Source organism: Pelodiscus sinensis, chromosome 3, assembly GCF_052426305.1.
Source record: "Pelodiscus sinensis isolate ZL-2025 chromosome 3, ASM5242630v1, whole genome shotgun sequence".
Classification (NCBI taxonomy): Eukaryota; Metazoa; Chordata; order Testudines; family Trionychidae; genus Pelodiscus; species Pelodiscus sinensis.
In genome coordinates, this window is record NC_143054.1 from 108,392,449 (window position 1) to 108,407,999 (window position 15,551).

The 15,551-nt window shown below is 43.7% G+C and overlaps 1 protein-coding gene across 4 annotated transcripts in view; it reads left to right on the forward strand.

Moving 5' to 3' along the window:
* The first annotated feature begins 12,777 nt into the window (after positions 1–12,777).
* The window catches only part of TAB2 (TGF-beta activated kinase 1 (MAP3K7) binding protein 2), a 121,073-nt gene continuing 118,299 nt past the window's right edge, over positions 12,778–15,551 (forward strand). For 3 of the 4 annotated variants that reach the window (XM_075924405.2, XM_075924406.2, XM_075924404.2), the window contains exon 1: positions 12,778–13,270. The gene's annotated coding sequence lies outside the window, so the exon portion shown is untranslated. The remainder of the gene's footprint in view (positions 13,271–15,551) is intronic. The other variant, XM_075924408.2, reaches the window with a different exon arrangement.

A 15,551-nucleotide genomic window follows, 5' to 3' on the forward strand; every position in this document is an offset into this window, starting at 1 on the left:
TTTCCAAATAACTGTGCTGTGTAGATGCACCTTATGTGAGTTTGTGAAACCTCCTGTAAGTTGTGCTCAGGTTTAAAATATGGACCCCCAAGTTTTGCCCTCTTAATTTGTACATATATCTGAACATCCCACTTCAGCATGCATAAAGCAGGTAAATGTATCTAACTATGCCCTCCCACAATGAGGTAATGATATTGGCCTTGTAGATGATGGCCAGCACTTTGATTTGCTCACAGAAGTGGTTTGGAGAACAAAAAGCAAAGAGCAGAAGAGCTGTGTTTAAGAAAGACTGACCTACTAAAGGCAATTGGTTATGTTCATCACACAAAAAGCTTCAGCTAGTGTAGGTCTTCAATCATAATGTTAAATAGACTGCATTATAGTAGAGGCAAAAGCACAACTAATCATAGAATCATAGAATACTAGGACTGGAAGGGACCTCGAGAGGTCATCGAGTCCAGTCCCCTGCCCTCATGGCAGGACCAAATACTGTCTAGACCATCCCTGATAGACATTTATCTAACCTACTCTTAAATATTTCCACCAATGGAGATTCCACAACCTCCCTGGGCAATTTATTCCAGTGTTTGACTACCATGACAGTTAGGAACTTTTTCTTAATGTCCAACCTAAACCTCCCTTGCTTCAGTTTAAGTCCATTGCTTCTTGTTCTATCCCCAGAGGCCAAGAAGAACAAGTTTTCTCCCTCCTCCTTATGACACCCTTTTAGATATCTGAAAACCGCTGTCGTGTCCCCCTCAATCTTCTCTTTTCTAAACTAAACAAACCCAATTCCTTCAGCCTTCCCTCATAGGTCATGTTCTCTAGACCTTTAATCATTGTCGTTGCTCTTCTCTGGACCCTCTCCAATTTGTCCACATCCTTCTTGAAATGCAGTGCCCAGAACTGAACACAATACTCCAATTGAGGCCTAACCAGCGCAGAGTAGAGCGGAAGAATGACTTCTCGTGTCTTGCTCACAACACACCTGTTAATGCATCCCAGAATCATGTTTGCTTTCTTTGTAACAGCATCACACTGCTGAAGCATATTCAGCTTGTGGTCCACTATGACCCCTAGATCCCTTTCTGCCGTACTCCTTCCCAGACAGTCACTTCCCATTCTGTATGTATGAAACTGATTGTTCCTTCCTAAGTGGAGCACTTTGCATTTGTCTTTATTAAACTTCATCCTATTTACCTCAGACCATTTCTCCAATTTGTCCAGGTCATTTTGAATTATGACCCTATCCTCCAGATTAGTCGCAACCCCTCCCAGCTTGGTATCATCTGCAAACTTAATAAGCATACTTTCTATACCAATATCTAAATCGTTGATGAAGATATTGAACAGAGCCGGTCCCTATGCCTTAGTCTAGGCTAGGGTCTATCACTTTTCTTCACTGCTTCAATCTCCACACTAGGTTTAAATACTAATCTCTTAGGGTATGTCTACACTACCCTCCTAATTTGAAGTAGGAGGGTAATGTAGGCATACCGCACTTGCAAATGAAGCCCGGGATTTGAATTTCCCGGGCTTCATTTGCATGAAGCCGGCCGGCGCCATTTTAAATGCTGGCAGTTCGAACCCCGTGCCGCGCGGCTACACGCGGTACGGAGTAGCTAGTTCGGATTAGGCTTCCTAATCCGAACTAGCTGTACTCCTCATTCCACGAGGAGTACAGCTAGTTCGGATTAGGAAGCCTAATCCGAACTAGCTACTCCGTGCTGCGTGTAACCACGCAGCACGGGGTTCGAACTGCCGGCATTTAAAAATGGCGCCGGCCGGCTTCATGCAAATGAAGCCCGGGAAATTCAAATCCCGGGCTTCATTTGCAAGTGCGGTATGCCTACATTACCCTCCTACTTCGAATTAGGTGGGTAGTGTAGACATACCCTTAGTTTATGGCTACTATGAAATAAGAAAACACCTTTTTTTAAAAAAAAAATTGAGGTTAGCATCTTGAGTTAAAGCTTATAGAGCAGCCTTAACTGAGCTGGAAAAGCTAATGCAGGTTAGGTTGCTGTGTCTTTATTATTATGTAACCCATATTAACTGTGCATCAACTAACCTGGGTGCACATGCCTTTTTTGGCAGTGATGCCATACCCTTAGACTTTGTTTACACAGCAGGGTTTTTGCACAAGAAGCTTTTTGTGGAAGAGATCTTCTGTGAAAACTTCTTGCACAAAAACGCGTCCACACCTCAAAAGTGCATCGCAAAAGCAATGTGCTTTTGCACAAGAGAGCGTCCACACTACATGGATGCTCTCGTGCAAGAAAGTTCTGATTGCCACTAACAGAATGGCCATCAGAGCACCTGTGCTTTTTCTGATAGGCTCTTTTTGCACAAGAAGCCCCTGTGGAATGTCCACACATGCCTTTTTGCCCAAATTCTGTAGTGCAAAAAGGAGTTATTCCTCGTGGGGAGAGAAATAACTCCATCTGCAAAAGCCCTCTGTCCTGTCGATTTACTGTATTTTTTTGTGTGTGTGTGTGCAAAAATGCACTTGATGTATGTACGCTCCGCCGGTTTTTGCACAAAAACAGCCATTTTTGTGCAAAAACCTTGTAGCGTAGATATAGCCTTATAGTTGAGGAATGGTAATAGCGCTAATATAATTCTGAGTTTGTTGTTTGTAGGGGAAGAAAGAGTGTGGACACCTCATCATTGATGAGAACAGTCCATGCTCTAAAATGCTTCTCTCTCTACACCAGTATTACCTCTGTCCTGTCTAGAATGGGGTTCTCAGAAGTGTTCCCTGTAAACTGAACATTTGGGTGGCTACACATGAGAGATTCCAATGCTGCCCAGCTGATTAGCAGAGCACCCACAATGTTCACATGCTGTCAGCATGTGTTTCTACTCGTGGTATCCATATCTCAGTGCATATAACAATATTTATTCTGCACATGGATGGATTAGCTTTAGGAAAAACTAAACAAAAGCACATATACAAATCATTGTAATTTATTTATTGCTGGCTAGTAAGATTGTTGTGAAAAGTGATGTTAGCAAACATACTAGTATCACTTTTCACAGCAGACTTACTCAGCCCTGCCAAGGATAGAGGTTTGGGGGAAGGCAGCAGCGACTTGGAGCAATGGGGGTTGGTGGGTGGGTGGGACTGGAGGAAGTAGATCCCAAAGTCCCTTGACTAGAACCTATCACTCTGCCACCTCAGGGCTAAAGCCCAAAGCCTGAACCCTACTGGCCCAGGAAGGTGGGGAATTCACTGGCTCCTTCAATACTGTGCCCCAGGTGTCTCCAGAGCGGGGCAGATACTCACCCCCTGCTGGGGGCCCCAGCAGTCAACACCAAGTTGGTGCATCCTGGAGCAACAGAAGAGAAGGAGAAGTTATTTTGTCCTCACCATCTCATAGCCCAGGAGGCATGGTCTCAAGAAGAGCCTCTAGAGGTCACATTCCACACAGTGCCTGCATTAGAGAAATGCTGTTCTATTGAGCTGATTAAGATATCTGAACTTTCTTCCAAGACCCTAATTAGGGCAGACCATGGGAAAGAAAGGAGACCATAACATTCATACTTATTAAAGAGATGGAGTAAGGCAAATCCTCAGCTGGCTGTTTAAACTAACTAACTGGAGCATTACAAAGGGGTTTGTAAAAGTGCCAAGGATCTGGCCCTGTGTCTTTATATGTTTCAAACAGGCTTTTTCTATCATAGCTTTTCTTCAAATGTAAAAATGGTTTGGAACAAATAATACTAATTACACATAGGACATTGATCTGGGTTACATCTGGTAAAGAAATTACAAGAAATCCTATTCTGTATTCAACATCAAGAACAAGGCATATGGTAGACAAGAAAAAGAAGACTGGAGACCTTCAAACGAGCATAAGTTAGTGACTGTAATTGTTAGAAATATGGATTTGGAAACCTTGCTGACAGCCAGAGCTTCATACACTGATATTCTAAAACAGAAAGAGAAATATCTTGTATAATCTGCTCTTATAGCACCCAGAGATTTATTAGTTTTTGTTTTATTTTTAAACAAACAGCAGGATTAAACCTTTACTACACTCAGCAATATTTTATTTATTCCTACACTTTATCTCTGGAAACATGATCAGCTGTATTCCTCCCTTGCTGTATTCTCTATGCTGCCTGGCTGCAGATTTGTGAAAATCCCTCTGTGTAGAAGAAAAGGGGGTTGTGTGGGAATGAGCTTGCAACAGTAAACTCCAGAAAGTAATTCAGAAGTATCTTGCTGGTGAGTTTAGAGATAAACTATTAAAAACAAGTTCTTGCTGCTTTTTGAACTAGTGGGAAAATTAATTTGAATTTCAAAGTACTAATTTTAAACTGAGAAAGAAAGAGAGATTTAAAGAAAATAGGGATAATGTGTTTTTCATAGCAACACTTCTCTTTCTACCAATAGTTCTAGTGTTTCCTTTTGACAGAAAAACAAATAAGACTACCAACCACAGAGATCAAAGAAAAGAAAACAGAGGGAAAATGATTTTTATAAATGGTATAGTGATGACATAACGCCAAGGCACATTGATAGTATTGTTAAAGCTCAAAATTATAGTTAATGATATAGTAGCTTTCTGATGCCTGATTAATTATGACACATGAGTTTTTTCTGTTGTTAGGGCATGAGGGAGCAGGAAAGGACTTTACTTCTTCACTAGAAAGCAGCTAAACTGATCCAGCTGATACACAGTAGTTGCCAGAGTAAAATAATTACTGTCTTGAACTATAGCATACATTGGACCAGACAATATGCACTAGACTGCATTATCAGCCAACTCAGAGAGAATATACCACGTGGGGGCTACAGATCCAGAGTCACTAGTTCAAGTCATGACTCTGGTCACTGAGCAGGTGGAAGCTTTCCATGTCAAATGGAAGCAGCTTAGCATAATACTGAGTATCTGTTGTGTAAGCTCTGTTAGAGTGCCACTGTTTCTTTTAAAAATAGTGAGATAGGAGAGATCTGGAAGTTCTGAGTAATCAGAATAGTCAGTTGGTGACTTTAAATCCATTGCTGGCACCCCATTACTGCCTGGCCACTGGGACCAGAATACCCTAATGTGCTGTCCACCCACTTCCCAACATGAGGTTCCCAGCTGAGTCACGCCCCCTCCACTGCACTCCTGCTCCATGGCCAGGCCTCCCTATACCTGGGCTCTGTGGATTGCCTCATTCCTTTATCAACAGACTGTCCTTTTATGTAACCTGATGCTTACCCAAAAGAGATATAGATTTCTCTAGTGATATCTCATGATATGTAACATTATATCTTCCTTGTTAAACTTCAGTGGATGTAGTAGACTTAGATTGCCAGAAAAGCCTTTGACAAGGTCCCTCACACACGGCTCTTAAGTAAAGTAAGTTATCATTGGATAGGAGGGAAGGTCCTTTCATGGATTGATAACTGGTTAAAAGACAGGAAACAAAGGGTAGGAATAAATGGTAAGTTTTCTGAGTGGAGAGAGGTAACTAGTGGGATCCCCCAAAGTCTGTCTTGGGACCAATCCTATCCAACTTATTTATAAATGATCTAGAGAAAGGGGTAAACAGTGAAGTGGAAAAAATTGCAGATGATACTAAACTGCTCAAGATAGTTAAGATCAAAGCAGACTGTGAAGAGCTTCAGAAAGATCTCACCAAATGAAGTGATTGGACAACAAAATAGCAAATGAAATGTAATGTTGATAAATGTAAAGTAATACACATTGGAAAAAATAATCCCAGCTATACATACAATATGATGGGGACTAATTTAGCTACAACTATTCAAGAGAGAGATCTTGGAGTCATTGTGGATAGTTCTCTGAAAATATCCACTCAGTGTGCAGCGGCAGTAAAAAAGTAAATAGAATGTTAGGAGTCATTAAAAAAGGGATAGAGAATAAGACAGAAAATATCTTAATGCCTCTATATAAAATAATAGTACGCCCACATATTGAATACTGCATACAGATGTGGTCACCTCATCTCAAAAAATATATTGGCATTGTAAAAGGTTAAGAAAAGGGCAACAAAAATGATTAGGGGTTTGGAATGGGTCCCACATGAAAAGAGATTAAAAAGACTTGGACTTTTCAGCTTAGAAAAGAGGAGACTAAGAGGGGATATGATAGGGGTCTATAAAATCATGACTGGTGTGGAAAAAGTGAATAAGGAAAAGTTATTTACTTGCTCCCTTAATATTAGAACTAGGGATCACCAAATGAAATTAATAGGCAGCAGGTTTAAAATAAACAAAAGGAAGTTTTTCTTCACTCTGTGCACAGTCAACCCGTAGAACTGCTTGCCAGAGCATGTGGTGAAGGGTAAGATTTTAACAGGGTTCAAAAAAGAGCTAGATAGATTCATGGAGGTTAGGTCCATCAATAGCTGTTAGCCAGGATGGTTAGGAATGGTGTATGGCCGTTCTTATGTTCTCTCACAGAAATGGACAACTGTTTCTGCTTATGATCTGCAGCCTGGAGTCCTTTTCCAGGAGCTAAGTGACTAAATCATTTCTTGTGGAAATGTGTCAGGTGCCTGTCTCACTCCAAAATGGCGGTCACCAGAGGCACTCATGCCCACCTTATAATTCACCTGGGATGTGGGACACCCAGATTCAATGTCTCCCTTTGACTGAAGGGGAAAAAAGGACTTGAACAGGATCTGCTACCTCACAGGCGTATGTTCTAACTAAGCTATGGAATAATCTGATCTCAGAGGCCCTCCGTCACTTCTGTTGAAAATGTTCTGCTTAGATAAATAATCAGTCATTGGCCTGTGATAGAGCATAGCTCCACACTAGCAACAAGAAGGCTAAGGGGACTCACAGGCTTCCCACTGGTAATGAAAGTGTTAAGGAACGCTTATGGACCCAGGTGACCTGTATTCTGCTATGCCTACAACCAATGTCAGTTGGGCAAGGAAGCTAAAAAGAAGAGAGCTAGCATAGTTTAGGGCTGATTGGGAAGGAGTGGATAGCTCAGTGGTTTGCGTATTGGCTTGCTTAAACCCAGGGTTGTGAGTTCAATCCTTGCAGAGGCCATTTGGGGTAAAAATTTGCCAGGGTTGGTACTTAGTCCTGCTGTGAAGGCAGGGGACTGGACTCAATGACCTTGCAAGGTCCATTCCAGTTTTAGGAGATGGGCAATTTCCAAAAAAGGATGGCAAAGCTTTGCTTCTGGGGGAAGACAAGCCTGCTGGAAGTTCTGTGACAGAGTACTTGCAGCTGGATCAGCCCTCAAGAAGTTGGTAGAAACACCAACCATTTTGGAGACCAGCTCTTAATAGAAGGGGTAAGTACTACTGAAGATCTGTGGGATGACCCTTGTTTTGAGTTGTTTGTTTTCTTCCTTATTACATTTGCATCTTTGCACCCTGAAGGGGGCAGGACTGAAACGTACTTTGGCTGGAAGGCCAAAGTGTTGTGATGCTGAATCTCATAAACAGGCCTTCAGATGAGGTTATAGGGAGTAGTTGCCCTGGGGCCTGGTGATTCGAAAGGGCCCAGGGTTCCTGGGGGGGAGGGAAGGAGGGTGCAACACAGACCATGTGATGTGAAGGGCTGGTTGCCCCAGCCCTGCCCCTTTCACCTGAGGCCCTGCTTCTGCTGGGAGCACAGAGCCTCCCTCAACCACTTTGCTCAGGGACATGGTAATTCGGTCAGCTGTCCTGGTCATAAAGACCGAGACCTACTTGTGGAGACCCGCAGAAGGGTGAATTGTGCCCTAAAGGACTTCAGAGTGGGATGGCCTGGCAACATGTTTATGGGGCCCAGAGACCGTGAGATGACTCTCTAATCTGGTCATTATGGCACCACCTGGAAGATAGGAGACCCATGGTCCAGTCCAGGTCCCTTGCTCCACTGGCTCTTTAAATATTTATATACAATTCAACAGTTTCCTCAGGAGATGGCAGTAGCCCTATATCGGACTCTCACATCACTCAGTGGTTAGAGCACTCTCCTGAGTCCCCCTGTACAAATCCTTGCACCCCATCAAGCAGAGAGGGAAACTAAATCTGGTGTCCCATAGTGATGCTCTAGACACTGAGCTAACCACTATAACATTGGCACCAAGACCACTTCCTTCAGCAGCCAGATTTTGAACTGTACCTAATCTGTTAAGTGATCTCTGAGTACATCTGTAGGATAAAGCCCCCTCAGTGGGAAAGGCACTCCTCTACCTGTCTTGCCCGTGTGTGGCTCACAGTGGGGCTTAGGTGGGAAACAGGCATCTAAATACCAAGGGCTATGTCTAGACTGACAAGTTTTTCCACAAAAGCAGCTGCTTTTGCAGAAAAACTTGCCAGCTGTCTACACTGGCCACTTGAATTTCCGCAAGAACACTGACTTCCTACTGTAAGAAATCAGTGCTTCTTGCAGAAATACTATGCTGCTCCCATTCGGGCAAAAGTCCTTTTGTGCAAAAGGACCAGTGTAGACAGCTCAGATTTGTTTTGCACAAAAGCGCGTCTAGATTGGCACGGATGCTTTTCCGCAAAAAGTGCTTTTGTGGAAAAGCGCCCATGCCAATCTAGACGCTCTTTTCCACAAATGCTTTTAATGGAAAACTTTTCCATTAAAAGCATTTGCAGAACATCATGCCAGTCTAGACGTAGCCCAACTGTAAAGCATAAGTGTGCCATCCCAGAGGCAGAAACTTAAGAGCCTGCACAAGGAATACTATGGCGCCTTAAAGACTAACAAATATATTGGGGCATATGCTTTCGTGGGCTGCAGCTCACTTCATCAGATGAATGAAGTGAAATAATCAGATGGCAGGGATATATACGTACATACATACATACAGAGATATGTGCGACATCGCTATCAATGAGGCTACATTCCCAAATCTGAATCCATATCCCCTTCCGTCTTTACAGCCCACATCTGACATTCAATATTATTTTTAAGGCTTGTTTTCCTAATTGAGAGACAATAAAAAGAGTTGGAGGGATCATTGGTTGCTCAAGAGATTGGGATTTGCTAGTAATAATCATTCCTAGCTCTTATAGAGGACTTTTTGCCAGTAAATTTCACCATGCTTTACAAAGAACTCTCACATTTTACAGGTGGAGAAAGTAAGGCATAGAGATGGGAAGTGACATACCCAAGAGTAAGGAGTGTTCAAAATGTTGTTTTACTTTGTAAAAATGGTGAAAACACTGTAATGTATGTATAGTTAAGACAAAAAACATGTTTTTTAAAAGTTGCCAAAGGACCCTCTGTCTTTGTTGATACAAATTAACATAGCAACTCTTCTGATATTTGCAGGTTGTCAGGACACTCACTGCTATTTTTATAAAATGTGTAGAAAGTGGGGTTTCACTGCAGAATTCCAACTGGAGTCATGGGAGAGAGGCAAATACAAGCAATACACTGTTTGGAAAATGTAGGGGCCATAGTAAAATAACTCATGGGATGCACTAGGGTGGTATTGACAACTGAGTTGAATTTGGAACAAGGATTTCATTTGTCTGGACTCTGGAAAAGACTTTAGCTCCAATTGGGCAAACAATCCCTGTTCAGCAAAGCCTTTAAGCACATGCTTATCCTAAGGCTTAATTGTGCATTAAAGTTAAGAAAGTTCCTAAGTGCTCTTCTCTGCTAGACTGGACCTCATTCAGCAAAGCACCTAGTCATATGCTTAAGGCCTTAAAGAGATGTAATAAATTATGTAGGGATGCTGTTGTACAAATCTGAGTGTCTGACAAAGAGAAAAACACTTACTTTTTCATTAATTCTTTTCAAAAGCCAACCTCACAAAGGGATTGGAAAGAAGTAAAGCCAGCAACTTTCCTTGTTTCTGGAATTTCAAACTCTTTCCTTGTTGTCTACCTTCTATTTTAGTAGATTATTACAAAAATACTTTCACAAAATGGGGCATACGATAGTATTTAATTTAAACTAGTGAGCACCATTGAAACCTATTGTCTTTTTAATTGACTACTTTTTACAGTAATTCTCACTTAGATTAAAAATCCTTGAATTTATCACTCCAGTACCTAGTGACCCAGCTGTATTTTACAAAGAGTAAATCTTTCACAGTTTTTGGTAAGACAGAGCTGCAAACAACATATGACACACAGATGAGCTCAATGTATTTTTGATACGTTATCAATTATGTACTTTTTTTGTTCAACAACAAAATGTATTTAATACTGCAAGCTTTCTCAGCTTTAAAACCATTAGTTAAATGACATTTTCTTTAAGTTTAAATACTTTTCCAAAATATTTGATCAACATAATTAAATAATTTTTAGCTGTTACTTGAACAAACTAATTCTACAGTGTCTCTAAATCTATCAATAGATACATATTATGGACTGGCATATCTAAGCCTACAATAATGTTCCACTGTAACAGCTCATCATGAATTCAAAATGTAAATGCTGAAGCTGGCTACCTCAACCTCCCCTGCCCCCAAAAAATGATTTCCCTTCTCTAATGGTTGCATCCAAATCTTGCAAGCCTGCTAGATCTCAGGAACCATTAAAAGCATAAAAGTAACTCTTAATCATGTCCTTATCTCAAATGTTCTGTTTATTTTTTGCTCTTAAATAGTTGAGCTGTTAGAAACTGAAACCTGGCAATATTGCAGGAGATAGGGAAGGAACAACCAAAATTTGAATCTCCGGAGGGAACAAGGTAGCTGTGAATCAAGTACTGCTAAATTGTAATAGAACAACATCAAGGCATAGTTATTTTTCATAAATGGGTATGTGTGTGTGAATGAGAACTTCATTGTTCTTAATGAACCCTTACCAATTTGAAGTTCAAATTAATTTCTGTACACAATTATTGTTCCCCATTGAAGGTTTACCCAGGTTTGTTATTTTAGGACTGCTCATGAGTTCTGAACTACTGGTATTAGCATTTTTAATATACAATAAGACATTAAACCCCTTACTCTAAAAAAAACTCATTTGACTTCTAAAACAGGGAAGGAAATAACCTCAGCAAGTTACAGTTTTGCCTGACGTGTTGGGGGCAACTTGCTGGGTTTGGTGCAGCTGGGTTTCTGGTGGAGAACCAGTAGCTCATCTCCAGGTGGGGCGCAGGGAGCTTGGGCAGCGGCCAACTGGGAGCATGCATGACCAGAGGATATAATAGCCCAGGAGAGTGAAAGCCTTACTTATCATAGGTGAAACAAAATACAGGACAATGTAGCACTTTAAAGACTAACAAGATGGTTTATTAGATGATGAGCTTTCGTGGGCCAGACCCACTTCCTCAGATCAAATAGTGGAGGAAAATAGTCACAACCATATATACCAAAGGATACAATTAAAAAAAAGTGAACACATATGAAAAGGACAAATGTGTTCACTTTTTTTTTAATTGTATCCTTTGGTATATATGGTTGTGACTATTTTCTTCCACTATTTGATCTGAGGAAGTGGGTCTGGCCCACGAAAGCTCATCATCTAATAAACCATCTTGTTAGTCTTTAAAGTGCTACATAGTCCTGTATTTTGTTTCAGCTACACCAGACTAACATGGCTACATTTCTATCACTATTTTACTTATCATAGGGTCTGTCCCTGTGCATGCCCTACCTTTTCTCCTAAGACGGGGGCTGTTTTGGTGCTAGCGGCTTAAGGCAGTTCAGCTGGGGGTTCCTTGGGCTGCAGAAGGGGGCAGGGTGTTAGTCACTGGGAGCCTGGGCAGCAGCCTGGCTGAGAGCAGGGAGGCCTTTCCTATACATTTTTGTGCTGAAGCCAACGTTTCATTCCCCTACCAATGTTTCCCCCAGGAATTGAAATTTAGTGGGGGCGAGGGGCCAGAGGTGTAACTTACAGGGAGGGTGCCAAAACCAATGAGAGGTGAGAGTGTAAGGGTGAAGTTCAGCTGCATTTATCATACAGCTGACCTTCACCCTTACACTCTCATCGGCTTTGGCACCCTCCCTGTAAATTACGCCTCTGCCCCCACCAATTTCAATTCCTGGGGGAAACATTGGTAGGGCAATGAAAGGGGGGAGGCAGTCCCGTTCATTTGGGCTTCCTGGGTCCTCCCTCTTTACTCTGGCTGCAGGTCCCAGCGTGGACTCTGAAGGGAACATCACTTGCATCATGGCACAAAGGTCTCATGTTGGGCAAAACTTAGCAGCGGCCCGCGGGGGGGGGGGGGAGGTGAGAGCGCTTCTCTACTGGGGACCGGCTGCTGGTGCAGGCGGCCGCGGGGGGTGAGCGCGCTAGTCCCAGCGCTGCGCGCCCGAGGCTGAGCCGCCCCGGGCCGAGTCCCCCTTAGCCCGAGGGGGCGGCGCAAGCAGCTCGCGCTGAGAGCAGGCGCCCGGTGGCCGCAGTGGGGGCGGGCGGCTGCTGGGGGGGGGGGGGGTCCCTCTTCTCCGGGGCGCTGCCCGCTCGGGGCTCTGGCGGCGCCTTCCCCCCACCCGGCCCTTGTCACAGCCGGGCTGCGCCCCGCCCCCGGCCCCGCTAGCACTCGGGGCCGCTCTCGCGGTGTTTGGCGGCCGCCATATTGTGGACACTATTTTGATTTGGGAGCGAGGGGGGGCACGGGAGCGACGCGGGGCCGGAGCGGTTCCAGCTGGGGACGGGAGCGGCGCCCGCAGACACCCGAGACTCCCGCGTCTCCCGCCGGCGGCGGCGGCAGCTCGCACCCCTCCCCCCCGCAACGGAGGAGCCGCGGCGGCGGGAGGCTGCGGGGCGCCTGTGAGGTGTCCCCCCTGCCGGGAGGCGGCGGCGGGTGCCGCGGTGGGGGAGAAGGAGGAGGAGGAGGAGGGTAAGGCTGAGGCTGACCCCGCCGAGGCGGGCCTGGCGGCTGCTCCCCTTCCGGGGGGCTGCCGGGGGTTACTCGGCCCGCAGGCCTGAGTGGGGCAGGGGCTCCTCGCGGGCAAGTCCCCGGGCCCGGCTCCGCTGCCGAGAGGGGCGGCCGGGGAAGCTGAGGCCTCTGCACGGGGGAGCTGTAGGTGGAGGGAGCAGCGCCCAGGGCTGTGTGCGAGGCGAGGGCATTAAGCTGCCGCTCCGCCAGCCAGGGGGCTGCCGCCCGGCGGGGGAACCAGGGAGGGATGGAAACTATTTCCCTTGGCGAGTCTCTGATGCCTTCCCTGCAGTGGGAGGGAGTGGGTCGGCGTGGGGTGCCCCGCGTTGGAGTGAGTGTGGCTCTGCTAGTGTGCCCCGCCCCGCATCTAGGTGCCGGGCTGTGAGGGAGGAAGACGCTGTCCTACATCTACCTGCAGAAATTGCCGTCTCTAGCCACAGAAGGAAACGAAGTAGCAGGCAGAAGAGTTTGGTGTTGATGTAGAGTATATTGCCAAATAGCTAACAGGTGCCTGTTTGCTGAGCTCTCTTGCTGTTTGCTTTTGTGTCCAGAGTGTCAGAGATGTGATGTGTGCGTGTACTGCCTATATCTTCTAAGCAGGACGTGGCTGCATTTTCCATATGTAGTATATGTGAACTGTTAGTTCCCAGATTTTGAGTTAGTTAAATTGCTGGGAAGAAACTTTTGAAAGCTTTCTTATAAGAGCAATTTTTAGCACAGTTGCTTGATACAGTTTATCTTGTCCTTTTACAGGATCTAGATACACTGTCAAGAGCGAATTAATATAGAGCTTCATTTACTGAAAGGCCTCTAGTTACATTCCAAACAGTGAATCTTATTGAGATAGTAAACTCTTTGGGGGCAGGAATCATTTCATGCATTTGTACAGCACCTAAACCATGATGAATGCCCTTACACGCTACTGTAATATTTACTACTAGAATTCTCAGCTTTGTTCTATAGAACAAACTTAGTGTCAAATGCATATTATTAGCCACTTTAGACAAAGTAGTTTGAGGGTCGATACTGACTAGATAAAGTAATGTCATTTCCAAACTTGGGCTTTGCTAAAAAATGTGTGCAGTATATTCTTTTTAGATTCATTTGGGGTATTTTGGTATTGAAGGAATGAATACAGAATCACTTTATTAGCTGTAGTAGAATGTGCTACATCATGCTTTTGGATGCTGTAGAAACTAAACACAAGCCTCATCTATACTGGGAATTGACCACATTTTCAGCAGTCAGGCTCCAATGATACAAGTACTTATTGTACTAATCATTGGCCACCATTTGCTAAAATCATTGTTAATTTACTAGAGACACAAGTACATTTCAGTGCATTTATCTGGATCACATATAAAATGATTTGAATCTGGGGCTTTGTAAATCCAGTCTGTTCTTGAGTGCTGTTGAAAAATGGGTTGCTTCCCTTGACATGGTAGATTTTCATGGAAATTGATAACATGGGTCTAATCTTGCATTTAAAGTAGTGGCTGTCAACTTGTATACCAGTATTGGGTGCACCCAATACTATCTGTGTGGAACTGAGGGTGTTACATGGGCTGCAGCTCTGTGCTGATTGAGATGCAAGTGGTCGACAGGTTGAGAACTATTGATTTTAAAAAAAATTGTTTCCCAGTCAAGAGGTTAAACTACTGCAGTACTGTCATCTCAAGCCTGCAGGAGTCTCATAGCTCTTCTAAACTACAACAGAATGGAAACTCTGCTTATTCCTCCCCCCCCCCCCTGTTTGGCATAGGGTTCTGAATAGCAACAGTGAAAACTGATGAGAGGTTTAGCCAACTTCATGCTGCCACTTCATGGGAGACCTAGAAGTAGTAAAAGAAGCAGTTACTGAAGCTGTTGGGAAGACTCTTTCCCCCCCCCCCCCCCCCCGCCCAAAAAAACGTGGTTCTTTCATCTCATCACATCCAAAAGCTTGGATCATGCTAGCACAATAAAGAAACATTCTTTCATTTCCAGCAACTAGATAAGTCAGGAGGAGGCTGGGGAACTTAATATTTCCTATATCTACTGTCTGGCTGCTGGTATAAAAGAGTTTCTAAACAGGCTCAAGGGACAGCACCTTTGTAGGAATCTGAGCCCCCTATTCCTTTGCAATTTAGTAGATTACCACATTTTTCAAGCCTATCATTTATTCAACAGATTATTCTTGGCTAATTTCAATATTTTATGTATATGCTAATAAGTTTTTTAAAAGCTTTTGGCTAACTACTTGTGTATAACAATCTCAAAATAAGATTGCATTTTACCCTGTTGAAAGTTCCTCTCATTTACTGTGACATTTATGGTTGGAAACATTGGAAGACATAAATCTGTCAGGTATGATCTAGGGCTTCTGAGATAAGTATACGCTTAAGACCAAGATGTCAGAGTGCTCCTTTTGTTGTTCTTGATCTAATACAAACAGAATATTGAGTATTGTTGGTGTTTTTACAGGAAATAGAAGAAAAATTCCAGTGATTCAGAACTTGTAGGTGTTTAATAGTTTGGCTTTGACCACAAAACTTAGTGATCAGAATGAAAGTTAAGCTGATTCCAGTTGTGCATACTGTGTTCATAAGACTTTTTTTCTTTTCACTTGTGTTGGAATTACCTCTAGGCCATGTCTACACTTGCACATTTGAGTGTGGGGGGGAAAAACACGTTACTTATCAGGGGTGGTTTAATTATGTAAACAGAAGAGCTGTCTCCTGTCACCATCAAGTTGTTATGCTGGTGACCTTACAGTGGTGCAACTGTGCTAGTGTAACGTCTGTAGTGT